The sequence below is a fragment of the Megascapheus bottae genome, chromosome 2 (genome assembly GCF_031878675.1).
Source record: "Megascapheus bottae isolate mThoBot1 chromosome 2, mThoBot2.hap1, whole genome shotgun sequence".
NCBI classification, from domain to species: domain Eukaryota; kingdom Metazoa; phylum Chordata; class Mammalia; order Rodentia; family Geomyidae; genus Megascapheus; species Megascapheus bottae.
In genome coordinates this window covers 89,268,444-89,276,164 of record NC_143510.1, presented here as the reverse complement: position 1 = coordinate 89,276,164, position 7,721 = coordinate 89,268,444, and positions in this window count along the sequence as shown.

Here is a 7,721-nt window from a genome sequence, read left to right as displayed (position 1 = left end):
GTGGAGGGCCAGGGCAGGGCACAGGCAGAGAAAGCACGTAAAGGAAGTCAGTGAGAATGGGTTTTGAAAGAAGAAGAGCCACCAGGCGTGGTTAAGTGCTGCTAGTACGGGGTGGTGGGGGGCTGTGCTCACTGCTGGACAGCAGCTGTTCATGGTCAGCCCAGCTGAGCTCCAAACTGAGGACATGGCCTGGAGGTCAGGACACAGCTGCCAGGTACCTACTCCCTCCGGAGCCCACAATCGGGGAGTCTGGCCATTCTGCGTTCTTTCTTCCAAGCAGGCACCTGGTATCCCGCCCCGGCCCCCAGCCCTGACTCACTGGTCAGTGAGTCCACTGGTCTCCCAGTGTCCATTAAATCCCCCCCTCTTCCCTCCCCACTGCTGCTCTCACCCGGCCATCGCTGCCCTGAACCACAGCTGTGGCAGAGGGGGCCAGATGCCACCCTTGCACAGGGTTCAGAGGCAGGGGATTCCCCCACCCCCACTCCAGGGCTCCATTATACACCACAGAAGTGTCTTCAACACAGAGAAGCAGAGACCGAGGTGTGAGGGCCACAGGAGGCCTGGCCCACCCCTCCCTTGCTGAGAACAGCCCCAACAACAGGAAGCAAACACCTTCTTCAGAGAGGCCCAAGGCCATCAGTCACCCAGCTACGGGCTGGAGCAGATGGAGCGATGTAAATGATCAACCAGGAGAAGAGCAGGCCTATCTCTGCAGGGGTGGAGGTGGGGGCTCGGAGCTTGCGGACTGAAGGAAAGCAAGGTGGTGAGCACACAGAACCCCAGAGAGGCATGGGGCCGGGGACCCAGACATTCCAAGCACCCCCAGGGCTTGCGCTGTGATTCTGCCAACTCAAGAGCATGCAGTGGACCTGCCCAGGAGCACAGGAGAGAACCTGTGGCATGGCTGTCCAGGTGGCTTCCCAGTGTGGCTCTCCAGGTGGGGTCATCATTGCTGTGGAACGATGGCTTGTTACCCAGCCATAGCTGACTGATACAAGGGGTTAGTGGAATTCTGAAAAAGCTGTTCTTTGTCGCTGCAGACAATGCCATCTTGGTGCCCTTGACAAAAGGCAGACCTGCTCACCAGGCCCAGTCTTGAGCATCAGCAGGATTTTTTTTTTAATGTGTACATGTGTATAACACTGGGGTTTTGAACTCAGGGCTTTGTACTTGCTAGGTAGGTGCTCTACCACTTGAGCCATACTTCAAGCCCTTTTGCTTTTGTTATTTTCAGGTAGGGTTTTTCTTTCCTTTCTTTCTTTTCTTTTTTTTTTTTTAATTCAGGCTTGTCTGAATTGTAATTCTTCTGCTTAGCCTCTTATGTAGCTGGGATCACACATGCATGCTGCCACATTCAGCATTTTTGTTGAGATGGAGTCTCTGTAACATTGTTTCGCCTGTGCAGATCTCACACTCTGATCGTCCATTCTCTACTGGGGTTTCTGCGTGAGTCACTGCGTCTGGATACCTGTAGGACTTTAGACACCTTTGAAACAGGAGTGCACAGCAAAGGGCAATGATGTGAGCAAAGCTTTTATAGAAACAGGCCCAGAAAGAGCCAAGAACTCGAGGCAGTGTAATGAGTAGAAGAAAATGGAAGGCAGACCAGCTTTGGTTGTTTTCTCACAAACATACCTGGAACGTGCAGCAAAGGAGTAGCTGGGAAGCAGGAAGGAGCTAGAAAACCTTTCCCAGATCAGGCATCAGGGGCTCACGCCTGTAATTCTAACTACTCAGGAGACTGAGAGCTGAGGATTGAGGTCAAAGCCAGTCCAGGGAGAAAAGTCTCTTCTCTGCAGTTACCCAGCTAGAAGTAGAGCTGTTGAATGCCAGCCTTTAGTGAAAGAGCTAAGGAAAGCTGCCCAGGCCCTGAGGTCAAGCCCCAGGACTGTTGTAGGCACCAGTATGGGTCTGTGAACACACACACACACACACACACACACACACACACACACACACGCTCCTTTTTCCAAAACTGAAGGGCATGTATCTCCAGATCGACTCAATCACGTAGTGCCCAAGATAGTGGATAAAATATGCCTGACAAGAGCACATTGCTGTGAAATGTCAGGAATCAAGTTGGCAATTGCCTAAAAGTACTAGTACTGTGTGAGGCAGGGTTTTGTAGCTGAGAGGAACAAGTAGAAGCGGGAAGGGTTTATTTTGGCTCAAAAGCTATGGGCCTTGGTTGCTGGCTCCATTGTTTTCAGGCCAAAGTGAAGCAGTGACATCATGGCAGAAGGTCAGAGGAAAGCTGCTTACTCTGGGGCAGCCAGGAGGCAGAGAGCCACGGAAAGAAGCTGGGAAGAAGCCGAACTGCCATTCACCCTTCCAGTGATGATTCCCCCAGCCACGCCTGCCTTCCTCGCTCCCACCTCTGCATTCAGAGGTTCACCTGTAAATTATTTAATGAATGATTTGTTCAGGGCCCTCAAGGCCTGACGATCTGCGGAAACATCCCCACAGAAGCAGGCAGAGGTGTGTGTGTGCTACCAGACGCCTGGGTATCTCACCTGACGAGCTGGTCACTGGTGTCAGCCATCACTGTGGCTACCTGACGCCCAGACATCTCTCTGAGACTTCCTTCATCGCCAAGTAAGGACAATGAAAAGGCATAGTTTTAGCTAACATAACCATTGTGTACATAACCAGTCATGTACGAACTCCCTCCCCAATGTCTCAAATGTATAGGAGGGGAGGGGGGGAGGGGAAAGCTGTTGATTCATAGGGGGTTGGGTAGGGAGAGCACAATAGAGAGAGTCTGAGCAAAGCATTTGCACATCTAATTTACCATAGTGAAAGTCTTTGGTGCAGTTAACACACACACAGACACACATACACTAAAAGTAGGTTCATGAAACAGGCTGGGCCAGGAGCCTGCCTTGAGGCAAGAGGCGAAGAAGAGATGGTGATCGAGGATTTGCAAATATGAGAACAGAAGCACGAAAGCTGTTGAGATGGTTCTGAGGGAGAGGGAAGGGGCGAGCGGGAGGGGCAGAGGATACATGTGTAGAAATGTCGCAATCGTACCACTAATATATGGGGATGGGAAATTCTATTTGCCCACAATACTTTGATATTAAAAAAAACACAATAAAAATGCATTGTAGATGGAAAAGGAAGCCTTGGGGGGAGGGAATGGTCGTGAGTGGGAAGGCTCAGAGAAGGCTTCCCATTCAGATGTCTAAACCTGCTGGGGATTGTGGGAAAGAGGGAGCAGCTTGAGCGAAAATCCCGGGACACAAGAAGGTTCACAGGGAAGGTGCTGTGGGGAGGAGAGGATGCCCAGGCGCGGGCTCCAGGCTACTTAGAGGCAGGAGTGCTCACAGCAGCATCTCAGGAAGACAGCTAGGTTTCCAAGATGCCCTCTTCCTGCAGAGTAGGGGTGCGGGTGGGAGTGGGGACGGTTGAGAGGGAATGGGGAACAAAGAAGGGTGCAGGGGGGGGCTCATTGCCGGGTAGAGCGGGGAGGCAGTGGTGTTGGGTGACAGCTCAAAGCGGGAGCCTCATCCTCTACGGTGGGGAAGGTGCTCCCCTCGACTCCTCCTCCTCCCCTGCCCCCAGCATGGCCAGCCTTCAGATCTGGCACTCAGGGAGAGAGGGAAGGAAGGCCCACAGCCCTGCAGCTGGTACGGAGCGGTGGCCCACTGGTGAGCAAGCCCTCCCTGGCGCTGATCCATCGTCGTGGGCCTGCACAGCAGGGCTGGAGGGCGACGGCTTGAGGAAGAGTTTCCCTCTCTAAGGGCCTACGCTGTGCCAGCCCTGTCCTTGGGGGAACAGCGGTTGGTAGGCCAGACTCCGTCTTCCTCTCTGATCTGTGTCAAGGTGGGGTCCGCCGTGGGCCATGCACCCGGGGTGGGGGGTTTGAGTCAGCGATCACAAACAGGGCCACGGGCCTGGGTGCGCGCAGCCCACCCACCAATCCTACTTGATGCATGATGGAGAACCCCACAATGGGTCCCCTCTGAAGAGCGCCCCTCTTCTTGCCAGTACACACAGACTCCTCCTGGCTGAGGACTAGTTTTTGAAATCTGTCAGTTAGAACTGAGTCCCAGTGTGTTTCCCAGGGCATGAGATATGTGGGTCCCCCAACCCCGGTCTCTCAATCCCGAATCTTTCTTTTCTATGACTGTCCCCACCCCAGCCACTGTCCGGATTGCCCACCCCACAGCCCAGGGCTTGCACTGATCTTTGTACTTGCCCTCCCCTCAGGTCACACCCAGGGTGACAAGTGTCACTGGGGGGGGGGGAGGGCTCCTGCTGCTGGCGGCCACTCTGCTCCCCTGAGCAAGACTTTCCTCTCCAACTCCCTCCTGGAGCCAAGGCCAGCGTGGGTGGCTGAAATCTCCTCGGTAACCATAACAGGGTCGGCCCCCCTCCCTCCCTCCCTCCCTCTCCCGGCCTCCTCCCTCCCCCCACTCAGCCTGGCACCTGCTTGCCAGGCCCCTCTGCCCATCCCTGTTCCAGGTCCTTCCCACCTACCCCCACTCCTGCCCCCCCCCGCTGGGTCTCCATGTCACCATCTGTGGTACAATCTTTCTCTGTCACTGTCTCTGCCACCCCCTCATTCTTCCTTCCTCCCTCTGTCCCTGCCTCCCTCTGCTTCTCTCCGCTCCTTCCTTCTCTCCCTCTCCTCTTTCCTCCTTTCTTTCCCTGTCACGCATTTCTCATTACTCCCCCTCATTCTGGATTTCCACCCGCTCACTGTCTTCTCTCTCTCTCCCTCTCTCTCTCTCTCTCTCTCTCTCTCTCTCTCTCTCTCTCTCTCTCTCTCTCTCTCTCTCTCTCCCTCCCTCCCTCCAGCCACCCCCCCTTACCTCATTCTCTATTGGCTTCCTACAGCCCCTTCTCCTCCTCTCCTTTGCCTTGCCAGCCCGCCCCTGCCCCCAGCCGGGGTCCTGCCTTGGACTCCCGTGGTGCCTCTGCCCCCCCCACCATGTGTCCTGGAGATGCAGGGTGATGCACCCAGCACCCGTGGGAAGCCTCGCCCCAAAACCAGATGGGGGAGGTTCTACGGGCAGATGTGGCCACCAAGGGCCTAGAAGGGACCCAAGGTTGGAGGCGTGGGGTCTCCCAGCTTCTGGTGCTCTCGGGGCATCCGGGCACTTGGCAGGGGACGGCAGAACATCACCCAGCCCGGCGTGGAGGAGGGAGGTCTTCTCCCCATGGGCAGGTAAGGAGGCCTGAGGCTCATCTTCTGCCCAGGATGGGCTTGGGGGCTGGGCCTGGGACTGGCAGAGGGCAGGGAGCGAGGAGGGCCTTCTCAGTGGGCTGCAGGGCTGGGGCAAGTCTCTGGGTCTTGTGCCAGATTCTAGAGTCTTGGGGCTTGGAACAGTGTCAGAGCTGGGTGAAATCAGATGTCTGGGGCCGCGGGCCTTCCTGGCTCACGTGGGCTCCCCGAGTGTCCCCTCGGAGCGGGGAATGGTGTCCCCCCCATCTGGCCCTGGCATGCGGGCATTCACATCCTTATGTGAACAGGGGACACAAACACCAGAAAAGTGACTTGGCTAAGGTCACCCAGCAATCTGGCTCAAGCCCTCTGGATCAGAGCAGGCCCTCGGTGCACACGGAGGGGTTGTTTCTGGGGGAAGAGACCCCAGGGCCCAGTGGGGGTGAGTCAGCTGGTTCTGACAGGCATACCCAGGGCCTCTGCAGAGCAAGGCCAGCTGGCAGGGGTGGTCATCAAAGTCCATCAGCTCACCATCCAGTGCCACCCTGCCCTAGGACTCCTTCTCTTAAGAGAAGCTAGCGAGGCTTCAACAGAGCCATGTTCCAATCCCGACCTCCCCTTCACCCACTGAGTGACCTCTTGCACGTTTCTTACCTTCTCTGAGCCCTCATGTGTGCTCTTCTCCCTGGGATCTCAGTGTGAATCTGATTCCCCCAACCAAAAACCAGGTTGTACCTTGCAGCTGAACTTGCTGAAGCGTTGTCCTGTCAGTACTTACTGAGTTGTGGTGCTATCCTGGGTGCTCCAGCACTGAGGAGGGGCAGGAGCTCGGTGGCAGGTGACGAGAGCATCTGTGTGTGTGTGTGTGTGTGTGTGTGTGTGTGTGTGTGTGTGTGTGTGTGTGTGTGGTGTGTGCCCCGGGGCCATTCTTAATTGCTGTGGATTTGGGGTAGGCGCCCTGTCTGTGTTTCTCTCCCCTCCTGAAGAGTCCTCTAGGAACCCGCCCCCAGCTCTCAGGCGAGCTTGTGCCAAAGATAAACCAGACAGGGAGGGAGGGAGGGAGGGAGGCCCCCTTGCTGGGGACAAAGCAGATCCTGCACAGGATTCCAGCTCCTTAGAGGAAAGACGGCACTTAAACTGCAGCTCTGCCCTACTCCCAGGAAAAGCTGCGGGCTTCCAGCCTGCTTAACTCTGCCAGGGAGAATGGCAGCCAGCGAGTGCGGGAGTCTAGGAGGGACCCAGGTGTGGGGAGGGGCTGTTTCCACTCCCTGCCACCCACGGGGGCATCTGGGTGGGCTGTGGGCAGGGCTGTGTGCCAGGCAGCACACAGGCTGCTGTGTAGGGCGGGGGAGGGGGGGCCACAGGTGTGTAGGGGACCGGGAAGATGCTTCTGGGAGCTCACCCCAGCCTCCCCCAGGGCCATCTGTCCATGAAACCTGGCAATTCGTTTTGCACGGCTCCCTGCTCTTCCTGCAGCCAAGGCTGCAGGAGCTGCTGGAAAGAGGATCTGTGGTGGGTGGTGGGCTAGACAGGTGCGTGGGTGGCGTGGGGACGCTCCTGGCTCCCACCTGCCAGTCCAGGAAGCCGGGTCTAAGGTTCTGGAGTTTACAGTTCCTGGGTTAAGAAATGCCAACGCCCCTAGTTCTGAAATTCAAGGACAGCGAGCCATCGCTATCTGACCCAGAATCCACAATTGTGGTAAAAAATTTAAAGCTGTATTCCTAGGCTCCTAAGACTCTAGGTTTGGGGTTCGTGGTCCTGAGATTCCAAGAGCCAAGGAGCAAGCAAGGCAGCTCTGTGTAGGATGCCGTAAGAGGACCATGGCACTGAGGCAAGCCCTTCCTGCCTGGTCTCAGCCTTCTAGCCTAGGAATAGAAAGGCTTACCAGCTGAGTAGCCAGGCCACCAGCCAGTCCCCTCTTTGCTCCCACCTGTCTGTGGGGATGACAGCAGGGCTTGTCCCTGCCTGGGTACCATGGCTGCAGCAGGGGCCAGCTTTGCTCAGAGCTGGCACCATATGGAGTTCACTGCAAATTCCTTGTTTTGACTCAAGAGAGCTGAGGAAGTCATGGGGGTGCAGGAGCTAGAGGCCTAAGTGAGATGGAGTGGGCCAGGCGGCAGTGAGGAGGAAGGAGAGCCCATGTCCCAGGGGCTCCGGGAGTCTGCAGTTCAGTCAGCAGTCCTCACGCCAGCACCTGCGATTTGTCTGCACCTTCTGCATGATTGGGAGCCTGTGCCTGAGCGAGTGGTGGGTGAGTGATGGCACCAGGGGGTCTGGAGTGGGATGAGTGTCTGATGAGGACGCACGCCTAGCACGGGAGCTGGGAGCTGCAGTAGGACAGAGGCTGATGGTGGGAGGGGGAGGGAGGAGGGGAGCGGGGGGGGGGGGGAGGACAGACGCGGGCTTTGCTCAGCTTGGCGCCCCATCTGGAGCATTCTCCGTGCTCCCCACGGAGGAGGAGGCGTCTGTGCACCTGCCATGCTCTGCCATTTCCATGGCCCATGGGCCCGGGGGGTGGGGAGGGGAGAAGGGGCTGGGGCACCCCACG